This window comes from Chenopodium album, chromosome 11 (genome assembly GCF_948465745.1).
Source record: "Chenopodium album chromosome 11, dcCheAlbu1.1, whole genome shotgun sequence".
Classification (NCBI taxonomy): Eukaryota; Viridiplantae; Streptophyta; class Magnoliopsida; order Caryophyllales; family Amaranthaceae; genus Chenopodium; species Chenopodium album.
This window is the reverse complement of record NC_137844.1, coordinates 31,995,342-32,007,572: the sequence shown is the minus strand read 5'-3', so window position 1 is coordinate 32,007,572 and position 12,231 is coordinate 31,995,342. Positions and strand designations below refer to the sequence as shown.

Genomic DNA, 12,231 nt, shown 5'->3' with positions numbered 1-12,231 from the left:
TCATGGGGTGCTCCCATGAGGACCTTTTAATGCATAATAGAAATCCTCCCCAGCGGAGTTGCCAAAAACTGTAGGGAATATTTCAAGCATTACGATAACCCCAAACTTGAACCCCACTGTGATCATACACTAAAGTACGGTGGCGTTCCAAAGGGAAAGACAAAGAGCAAAAAGAGTCGCCAACAAGTTTTAGGAACTTGTAAACCCAAAAGACAATCCAAAAGGACCATCAACTACTCCATAAGGTCTTGAACCAAACAGGGTCCGGGGATGAGGGTACGAATCCAATCTACAAAAGAAAGGACCCGCCCTATAAAATAGGCCTCTACTTTATTCTGCTCGTATTCATGTGCGCTTTTCGAATAACATACAAACATTATATTGAACCTAACCTGTTTATCTATGTTGGTTGAATATTAATGCACAAATAAGACTATTATTGGCGATCACTTGAATTAAAATCACATTAGCCTAAACCAAATTACTAATCATCTTATTAAGCGTGATTTCAAGTACAAATTCCCTTTAAACAAGCATAAAAGGTGTAATCAAGCAATAACAATATAACATAAATAATATCAAGCAACATAATAATAAATCAATAAACAATAATGATAATAGCATGATAAGGCACAATAAAGCTTGATAATAATAGCAAGATCCTAGGCATGATACTAACAAGATTAATAACAAACCCTAGCATGTCACTAAGCAATAAAGATCGAAGCTTTAAACCTAACATGGTACTAACATGATATTAGAAAGCATAAAATAACATCCTAACATGATACTAGAAAGCATTAAAAGCATCCTAACATGATACTAGAAATCATAAACAATAATAAACATGCAATCTACATTGAAAGAGAGTAATAAGATTACATACTTTGAAGCCTCGTACCTCTTTCTAATAACAAAATACACAAGTTAGTAAACTTCAATGAAAATCAATAAAGAATAATTAAAGAATCAAAGAATTAAATTGAAATCAAATTAAACAAAGTTTAGACTAGTTTTGGACCAAACCCTCAGAAATTATCAACCTTTCACGTCTAGGGTGAAGGCAACTTCGAACTTGGCTAGGTGTTTCAAGATCTTGTGAATGCGGAATATTGTGTTGAAATAAGGAGAGAAAGAATTAAGGAATTCTTGAGAGGGAATAGAAAGAATTAAGGAAGAATTGATGATTGTGAATGAATTTTGAAAACAAGAATTCAGACCCTATTTATAAGAAAAATAGTCCGGAAAAACATAGAATTTGATAAGGAATAAAACTACACGCTGTCGCCAGGAATCGACTCTGTCGCGACGCGACAATGTCTGTCGCGCGGCGACAGGGTCTGTCGCGCGGTGACAGACATGTCGTTTGGCGACAACCTGTATTAGCGCGTTTTCTTCACGCGGAATCCGATCTTTAATCAACTTGATCTACGGAATCCGTACAGAAGATAAAATATGTATTTTTAAGATAATAAAACAATATTTTACTCCAAATAAAAGTCTATTTTAAAACAATTAATTATTAAATCTAATAATATTAGAATTAAAAAGAACTTTCTAGAAACTTCCAGAAAACTATAATTAATCCTAAGAATTTTAGGAATAATAATTAACATGGGCCCTCCTCTAGATCATTGGGCCGTATTTAAATAATTAACAGGCCCAGTTTAGTATCTTGGCCATAACTTCCTCATTATTCATCGGAATTGGGCTTATAATATATCGTTGGAAAGGTCTTTCAAAGCCCCATCCAACTACACATTTATTGTACCTTAATTATGGACCAAACTAAACTGGTTTGGCTATTTTCAAATAAAGTCATTTTCAAAAACAGAGAGAAGAGAATTTAATAAAAAGTAAACCGCAACACTTGACTTTCAACCACTTTCACCTCATTCGATTATGTTCAACTTGCAAGGCATTCATCACCGGGTTTGGTTTTGGGGAGACACAAATGGGTGTCTACACTTAGGCTCGGGTTTTATTTCTCCGGTGAGTCAGACTCATCGAAACCCAACACATAAGGGTAGTTAACCGGAGGAGTGAGCTCCCCTCTACGAAAACTAGCATTGTACATGGAGTTAGTTTGAAAGGAAAGGTGTTAATGGAAGGCAAACATACCTTGCATGCTAAGTTGCATGCTTTCCGTTTGAGCTCGCATGGCCTCCAAGTCATGTTGGTACCCTTGTTGTTGTTGTTGTTGTCTTCTTCTTCCTTGTAGGTGATGTTGTTGTTGTTCATCATCATCATCATCATCATCACCACCATAATTCTCATCATCATTATCCCCACCGTCATCATCTTCTCCATCCACCTCCACAGGGACCTCCACTCGGCCATTATCCTTGGAAATTATCCAAACATTTCTAGCCGCCCGAGTGATTGAGGTAGAATCCGAGTTCGGAAGCAAACAATGACGCTTCTTCCGCACAAGACAAGAGTAAATATTTGGATTTCGGGTGCCGGTAATGAAGCCCAAGGTACGAAGTTGCTTCAAGTCTAGGAAAAAATCCTCACTACCCCCAACCGAAGTGCAAAACAATCCCCAACCGGAGTGCAAAACCTTATAAAGTCGTCTTGCTCAAAATGCTTGACCAACCGGGTAACCCCATGATGAATCTCTCCGGTCTTTGTTCCGTTGATGATAGACTTGAAACATTGCATAAAAATATAACTAAAATTCACCCTTGACCCATATTCCTCCTTGGTCACCATCCAAAGACGCAAAATTTCTTCCCTCGAAAGCTTCCCAAGATCTTGGTTGTTGAACATTGCATACTCGAGGATCCTATGCAAAATCCTAAGAGTCGGGTGAATAATTTCACTTGAAATTGAATTCTAAGAGTTAAATTCTCGTAAAGAAGAAATAGTCCTCCACCAAGCAACCTCATTATATCCATCCGGGTTAGAATAGAGAGGTTCTAGGATATCACATTTGGATTGAGACCAATAGCAACATTAAAGTCATGAAGGCTCATTATGTTCTTGACATTGAATAATTAGAAGGAGATACGGTAGTCATAATCTCCCACCCTATTAAACTCAAAGGAGGAGAAGAATTCGATAGTTGGTTCGAGGTAAGTTCGATGACAAGTCTTAACGAACGTTTCTAAACGAAGATTGTGTAAAAGAATCTCAAGATCGGAATTAATCTCAAGTTTTATCGTGTCAGGCTTATGATAGTTGCGGGATGGTCGAAACTTTCGATCTTTCATTTTTTTGTAGATTGGAGTGTGTTTAGAACGGTTATAGAATTTGAGTGGGGGAAGAGGTGGCGGGGGAGCATTTTCTTGAGTTTAGGAGGATTGGCCGTGAGAAGGTTGGCCTTGAGAGGATTGGCCTTGAGAAGATTGGCCGGCGGATTGGTGAGGGTATTGCTTACTACTCTTCTTCCTTCTTATCAAATGCATGATTAATAACCTTCACAAAACTAAACCACAACACGAACAAATCCGCCAAGAACAACACCAATACTACCCAAACAACATTACTACCACAAATACTCCACAACACTCCGTTACAAACCACCAAAAAGTACAATGTACCTATTTCAAACAATTCAACAACAAAAATCCAAACAACAACCACTAATAGAAACAATCAATAACAACAATAATCAAGTTAAACTCATGTCACTCTAAAATCACAATGAACAACACTCAATATCATCGAAATAACATTCAACCAAGGCAAAAAAAAATCTTTGCATAAAAATCAATTAAAATTGACAAAAATAAAACCAGTATTAGGATTATACCATAGTTAAAACTTTAATTTAAACACAAGGACCAATCTCGTACTCACCCTTGATGGAGCCTCAAAAAAAGAAATGGAGATGAAATTTGCCGAAAATTTGCGAGAAAATTGAACTAGAGGTGATGAATATGGAGAAAAGTGAATGATTTTGGTGGAATTTGTGTGAAATTTGAGCAAAAATGGTTAGGAGATTTATTTGGGGGTTAGGGTTTGAGAGGAGGAAGAGAGATAAAGAGGAGTGAAGCGAGAATTATGAGTGAAATGAGAGGAGAGAGAAAGAGGAAAATCGGGCTAAAAACACTGCCCAACAACCCACGCCTGCGGACGAATTCTCCGCGCCTGCTTCAGACAGCCCTCGCTCGCAGAAAGACCGCGGAGCATCCGTGGGTTGATACTGCCAAAATTATGAAGTTTCTTACCTATGACAATGCCGCGCCCACGATTAGACTATCGCGGCCACTCTAAATTTACCGCGCCCGCGGCTAGCCCGAGGGTAGTTCCTGATCCAAATTTAAGATTTTTGGCCTTTTCCAACTGCCGCGCCTGCTCCTCCAACAGCCGCGCCCGCGAAGAGATCGCGGGTTGTTCCTGCCCAGTTTTACATTGTTTTTCCACAAGAACTCCACAGCCGCCTTAAAGCCGCGGAGGGCCCGCTCCCCTGCTTCTTACAATGACAAAAACACCTCTTAACTAACTTCCTCATTTCTTAACCCAATTGCTCACTTGATGAAGGAATTCAACATAAAAACAAACCAACACATGACAAACTGTATAGACAAAGACAAACAAAGAAAAATAAAAGAAATAAAGGAAAAGAGAAGAGATATGAGAATCCGAGTTTCCTCTCGTAAACTCTTTTGTTTAACGTCATTAGCTCGACGTCTACCACCTATTAACGTGGTTTGTGAAGAATAATTTTGTGAACTATGCTAAAAAAAGCACCATCAAAATATTTCTTGAGCCGATGACCATTGACCTTGAAAGAAGATGATGAATCCAACATAGAAATTTCCACGACACTATTAGGAAAAACACCTTGCACCAAGAAAGGACCACTCCATCTAGACATGTGTTTCCCGGGGAATAACTTTATGTTGGAATTGTAAAGGAAGACCTAGTCACCAACACAAAACTCCTTCTTCTCAATAAGCTTGTCATGAGCTTACTTAGAACAAGCCTTGTAGGTGCTAGCACAATCATATGTATCAAGTATAAACTCTTCTAGCTCATGAAGATCCAACCACCTTTGCTCTCCCGTACTTGCTAAATCAAAATTGATTTTCTTGGTCTCCTAAAGAGAACAATGCTCAAATTCCACCAGAAGATGGCATGATTTGCCATAGACAAGACAATATGGAGTGGTGCCGATAGGAGTCTTAAAAGTCGTTTGATATGCCCACAAAGCATCATCCCGCTTGTCCGACCAATCTCTCCTATTTTGAACAGCCGTCTTCTAAAGAATTAACTTGATTTGACGATTGGACACCTCACCTTGTCCATTAATTTTAAGATGATAAGGAAGGCCAAAACCTTGATGAACTCCATGCTTTTTCAACATCTTTTGAAAGGCATTGTGCACAAAATGCGAACCATTGTCATTTATCACAGCTTTGGGAACACCAAATCTTGGGAAAATGATTTTCTTGAATAATTTCATCACCACCTTGTGGTCATTTGTTGGGGAGGCAATGGCCTCAACCCATTTTGACACATAATCCACCGCCACAAGAATATATTGATTCCCGAAAGAAGAATGAAGTGGTCCCACGAAATTAATTCCCTACATATCAAATACTTCCAACTCAAGGATAGGTTGTTGAGGCATCTCATTTCGCTTTGAGATGTTCCTGCTTCATTGACATCGGTCACATGACTGGACAAAGCCCCATGTATCCTTGAAGAGATGTGTCCACCATAAACCAATTTGAAGAATCATAGTAGCGGTTTTAGAAACACCCATATGACCACAACTAGGATCCGAGTGGCACATTTTCAAAACATTTGGCACCTCCTCATTTGGAATACAACGCCTTAGCTAGCCATTAACCCCTCGCTTGTACAAGATGGGATCATCCCACAAATAGTGCCTAGCCTCTCTTTTGAGCTTCTTTCTTTAGTTCTTGGAGAATGAAGGTGGAAACTCCCCACATGCAAGAAAATTGACTAAATCGACAAACCATGGGAGCTCCTTCACATCAATGGCATATAAGAAGTCATCAAGCATTATATCCTCAATTGGAGAACCATCATTATGGATGTGGGAATCTTCAAGGCGAGAAAGATGGTCTGCGACAACATTTTTGTTCCTTTCTTGTCTCTATTCTCTATATAAAAAGATTGAAGTTCAATCGCCCAACGGATCAACCTAGGCTTAGATTCCTTTTTGGAAAAAAGGTATTTGAGAGACGCATGATCCATGAAGATAATGGTATTAGAACTTAACAAGTAACAACGGAACATCTCAAATGCATGAACAATAGCAAAAAATTCCTTTTTCTATGTTGTGTAGTTCCGTTAAGCGCCATTTAGAGTCTTGGACATATAATAGATGACATGGAGCTTCTTTTCCACTCGTTGACCCAAGACACCCCCAATTTCTGAATCACTTGCGTCACACATCAACTCAAATGCTAAATCCCATCTTGGAGCTTGGACAATGGGTGTGGAGATCAAAGCACTTTTCAATTTGTTGAAGGCTTCCAAGCATCTATCATCAAAAATGAACTCGGCATCATTTTTGAGAAAATCATCGAGGGGTTTTTCTATGAGAGAAAAATCTTTGATAAACCTTCAATAAAACCCGGCATGCCCACGGAAAGACCTCACACCCTTCACATTGACCGGAGGTGATAGCTTTTCAATAACTTCAATCTTCGCTTTGTCCACCTCAATACCCTTGTGAGAGATCTTGTGGCCAAGGACTATTCCTTCCTCAACCATGAAATGACATTTTTTCCAATTTAATAACAAGTTCACTTTCTCACAACGAGGCAAGCATTTTTCAAGGTTCTCAAGGCATGCCTCAAATGAAACACCACCCACTGAAAAGTCATCCATGAACACATCCATTTCCTCTCCCAACATATCTCCGAATATGCTCATCATACAATGTTGGAAAGTGGCGGGGACGTTGCAAAGCCCAAATGGCATTCTCCAATAAGCAAATGTTCCATATGGTCAAGTAAAAGTTTTTTTCTCTTGATTATCCGGGTGAATAGGAATTCGAAAAAAACCGAAATAACCATCAAGAAAATAATAATACTTATGCCGTGTTAGCCTCTCTAACATTTGATCAATGAAAGGAAAGGGAAAATGATCCTTCTTAGTGGATGTGTTTAGACATCTATAGTCTATGCACATCCTCCATCCCGTGACAGTTATCGTAGAAATAAGCTCACCTTTCTCATTCTCAACGACAGTCATGCCCCTTTTCTTTGGGACGACATGATCGGGGAAGACCCACCTAGAGCTAGAGATGAGGAATATGATTCCCACATCTAAAATCTTGGTGATTCCTTCTTAACTACTTCCCCCATTTGAGGGTGTAGTTTCCGTTTCCACTCAATAGAAGGTGAGGTGCCCTCCTCAAGAGTTATGTGGTGTGTACATAAAGCGGGGCTTATACCTTTAAGGTCATTAATGGTATAGCCTAAAGCACTTTGGTGCTTTCCCAATACACCACACAACTCTTGAGCTTGGCTCTCACTCAAGGAGGAGCTAACAATTACAGGGAAAGTAGAGTTATGACCCAAGAATTCATACCTAAGGTTTGATGGAAGAGGTTTCAGCTCAACCATTGGAACACCTTTCCCTTCTTTTGTTGTGGCGACTTGCAAAGCTTCATGGCTAGAGATCCTCATGCACATTTTCTTATCCACTTCCTCAATGGTTCCATTTAGCAAATCCTCATACAAATCCATCTCTTTGCTAGGAACACCTATATTTTCCTCATTCAATAAAACATTCTCAAGAGCATCATTAGAGGTGAGTAATTGCTCTTGCATAGAAGACACAACATGATCAAGAGAGTCAATCATCATGCAATTTTCTAAGGAAGAATATAGATACTTCATGCTTTCTACAAATTGAATTCAATGACCTCATCGCCTACCTTAAGTGAAATTTTAGCACTCTTAACATCATTCATGGAACCCGAGGTAGCAAGAAAAGGTCTACCAAGTATGATAGGAATGGTAGCATCTTCTTCCATTTCAAGAACCACAAATTCCACCGGAATCACAAATTTTCCTACCCTCAAAGGAACATCTTCTACCTTACCCTTTGGAAACTTAATTGATCTATCGCCTAATTTCAAGGTAATGTTGGTAGGCAAAAGTTTCCCTAGTTCAAGTCTTTGATAGACTGAATATGGCATAAGGCTAACACTAGCTCCTAAGTCAGATAAGACATTATCAATTTGCATCTTGTAAATAGCACAAGGGATAGAAAAATTTCCAGGGTCTTTTAACTTAGATGGCATCTTGTTCATTATGATTGCACTACGATCTCGGTCAAGTTGACCGTCTCCAAAACATCACAAGGTCTTCTTCCACTCAAAATGTCTTTAAGGAATTTTGCATAATTTGGCATTTGGGTGATGACATCGGTAAATGGTAGAGAAAGATGAAGTTGTTTGAGCATCTCAATAAATCATCTAAATTGTTCATCTAACTTATGTGTCATGAATCTTTTTGGTTAGGGAAGTTTGGGTTTCACAACTTCTTTCTCTTCTCTCACCTCCCTAAGAGTCTCTACCACTACCTAAGTCAAAGATGCACCATCTTCCTCATCCTCAACCAAAACCTCCTTGGCAACCTCCTTAGCCTTACTCTTACTAGGCAAACTCTCTTCATGTACCTTACCACTCCTTATAACAATGGCTTTAACGGGACACTTAGGGTCTAGGCCTTGAGAGGGTAAGAGGAAGGGCTTGCATGGTCTTTCAAAGCATTGGGAAGTTGAGAAATTTGGTTTTCAAGCATCTTATTATGAGTCATCATCTCATTAAATTTCTTATCACTCACCGCCATGTAAGTGTTCAACAACTTGGTTTGGTTCTCAATGATTTCTTCCAAGTTAGTCCTAGAAGAAGAGGGTTGTGTACAGGAATTATCACTTTGGGTCTTTGGAGCAAAACCGGGTGGAGGATCCCTTTGAGCATTATTTTGAAAATTTCCCCTATTTTGGTTGTTCCAATTCCCCCTATTTTGATTTTGACCATAACCTTGATTATGGTTCCCATTACCTTGGTTATGATTTCCATAACGTTGGTTTTGATTACCATAATTTTGGTTTTGATTTTTGCTACTATAACCTTGGTTGTTATAGTTATCTCGGGAGCCTTGTTTCCCTTGGTTCCTATAACCAAGACCATTTTGGTTATAGTTATCAAAATTTCCTTGGTTGTGATAATTCCTATTCCATTGACCCTTTTGATTATCAAACCTTGACTCATTATTATTTGACACGCAGTTCACATGTCCATTCACATTAGCATCTTGATCATCACATCCATCCTTAAAAGGCATGAGGAAAATTAGAAGCATCATGATCATATGAACCACATACATCACAAAACAAGCAACCAATAGGCATGTTACTAGAAGAGGGAGGTGGTTGATAGGTAGAAGACATACCTCTCCCCTTAAGTTGGGAGGGAAGATTTGAAACTTGGGAGGAACAACTTTCCAACTTCTCCTTCCCTAAGTTTGTCATTTGTGAGGGCAAGTTGTTAATGACATTAAGATGATCAACCGAGTACACCGAAGAGCTAATCTTGCTAGTTGTTTCTCATTCGCCATCTTGCCAATCTCTATAATACCTTACTATGTCTTCAATGACGTTTACTACTTCCTCCTCCGTGCTATTCATAATGGGACCTTCGGCTCCCCCCTCAAGATGAGATTTCCGTTGAGGACTTAGGCCACCATAAAAGATTTAAATGACTTTCTAGGTAGGAATTCCGTGGTGAGGACACTTTCTTTGATACTCCTTGTACCTCTCCCATGCTTAATAGAGACTTTAATTAGGTCTTAACTTGAAATCTTAAATTAGAGCTCTAGCCTCCGCCGTTTTCTTTTGTGGATAGAAACGGGATAGAAATTCCTTAGTCACTTCGTCCCATGTCCTTAGAGAATTCAGTTTGACTTCCTTGTCCAACCATTCTAAGGCACGCCCTATGAGAGAAAAGGGGGAAAAGCTTGAGGTGGATGAATTCTTGGGAAACTCCATTCACATTGATAGTGTTACAATATTTTTCGAACTCCTTGAGATGGTTTAGCGGACTCTCATGCTTGGCCCCACCAAATTGTCGCCTCTCTATCAAAGTGATCATCACCAGTCTTATTTCAAAGTCATTCGCCGACGTTGCAGGTGGAGCAATCCCACTCGCAAACCTATATGCACTCGGGATCTCCAATTCCTTCAATGCCACTCTTGGATTTTTTCCCATGCTTGCTTGTTCTTCTTCTTGTGGTTCTTCTTCACTTGGAGGGCTAGAACTCCAAGAACGTCTAGAAAATCTTATCCTTGTAATTGTCCTCTCAATTTTCGGATCAAATGGCACTAGAGAACGACCACGTGCTATATGCATACAATCTCAAAAGAAACAATAAGTAGCACGGCTACAAATGTAGCTAAACAGAGAAAATTCTTTTTGTGTTTTTTTTGTATAAAATAAAGTAGACTCAACAACTGTAGCAAAGCACCAACGCCATTCCCCAGCAACGACGCCATTTTGATGTGGGATAATTTAGGTCGTTGAAATCTAAAGCATCTCCAATTAAACAATAAATAAAATCAAACTTATCCTAATATAGGGCAAGTCCGAGTCGAACCACGAGGAATGAGGGGGAGATTGCTATAGCCTATAGTAAAGCTATTTCGAAGAATGAGAGGTAATTCGAGGTGCAACTAAAGTTTCAATCAAATAAGCAACGAAGAAAATCAATATGATAAACACTAGGGACTAAGGTTCCACATGCAAGCTCAATGATCATGCCAAACGAAGAAAACTCAATCGATTCAAACGTTGCAAAGGAAAACAATAGTTGCAATCAATAGGATTTAAGAGCTATCTCCTATAAGTCAAGCTCGGGTTCACTATGAATGACTAACAAAGAAAATCACAATCAATTAAAGCAATTTCCAAATCAAGGGTTCATGTCATTGGAAATTACAATGCAATCTAGATTAATCATCAAGGTTGATCACTCCTATTCAAATCAATCACATGCACAACTATATTAACCAATTTAATTACAACATTTCAATCAATCAAGAATCAACAACAAGCAATGATCATGCTTGTTTAAACCAAAGATCAACAATCAAACAATCATACATGAAGTAAATGTAAAATCAAGCAATAGAGAGGAATTAAAGGAAAGAAATCTCACTAATTATCATTGAATGAAGATGAAATCCAACCTTAGATGAAGCAATGTTGTAATACAAATCAAATCCAAGAACTATTATCTCTACTTCTCTCTAACTTCTATTTAGTTTCTCTCTCTAAAAATTAAGCAAATGAAATTATCTAAAATTTATCTTCAAAAGGAAATACAAAAGAATATATATGCAAAGGAGAAAAAAAAGTCATCCACGACCTCTCCTTTAATTCCCGCAGTCGCGGAAAAATGGGTACAGAGGATGTAACAAACTACGCCGGGTGTCTAGGCAAGTGTCGCGCCCGCGGCAACTCCAGCCTGCGCCCGTGGCAATTGTAGCCCGCGCCCGCGGCAATTGCGCAGCAAATCCCTTGCTCCCAAGCTGCTTCAGGGGTCCGCGGTCTCTCCTTAAAGATGAGCTCTCTCTATGTGTGTCGCGCCCATGGCCAGCCCGCGGCACGACCGCAGGATTTTCCTGCCTCAAATCTTCATAAAGTGCACATAATCTGCGCCCGCGGGCAACGTAGCCCACACCTGCGACATTTGGAATGGCAGCATGCCCTTTCCAAGCTCTTTCCAAGGGCCTTGCTTCTTCCTTTGCTTTGTCCTTATAGCTCTTCTTGTTCTCATTCCAAAGCTAACCCCTTTAAACAACTACAAAGTCATCAAAGAAAGGAAATAGGAGAGAAAAAGAGCCAAGTAAAAGATAAACAAATGAAAATCCACATAAAGAAAAGCAAAACACGAAGTAAGAGAGTATAAAAGAAACTATAGGAGAGAAGACCAAACCAAGCAAGGAAAGCTATGAAAATAGGGTAAAAATTCTCTTAAAGACTACCCTATATGTCACTCATCATTTACTTGATTTTACTCCTCATATTGCTCGAATTCGTCATCTAGGTGTTTGATCCAGATAGATACATCGGCTGAATTTTTTGTGAAGTCAAGTAGGATTTATTGCTTTCAATAATGAAGTCATTATCCAAGGTTTGGTTTCAGTTATATGTCACCTCGAGGAATTGAGGGAAATTCCTTTTCAACAGAGAGGGTTTGATGCGGCAGCATCCTTGAAACCTACAAATTATAT

General features: G+C 39.1%; 2 pseudogenes; both read left to right on the top strand.

Annotated features, from left to right (window-relative positions):
• Positions 1-12,231, top strand: part of LOC145566511 (uncharacterized) — a 252,110-nt pseudogene that overhangs the window by 171,222 nt on the left and 68,657 nt on the right.
• On the top strand, positions 9,716-9,815 carry LOC145569672 (small nucleolar RNA R71; annotated as a pseudogene).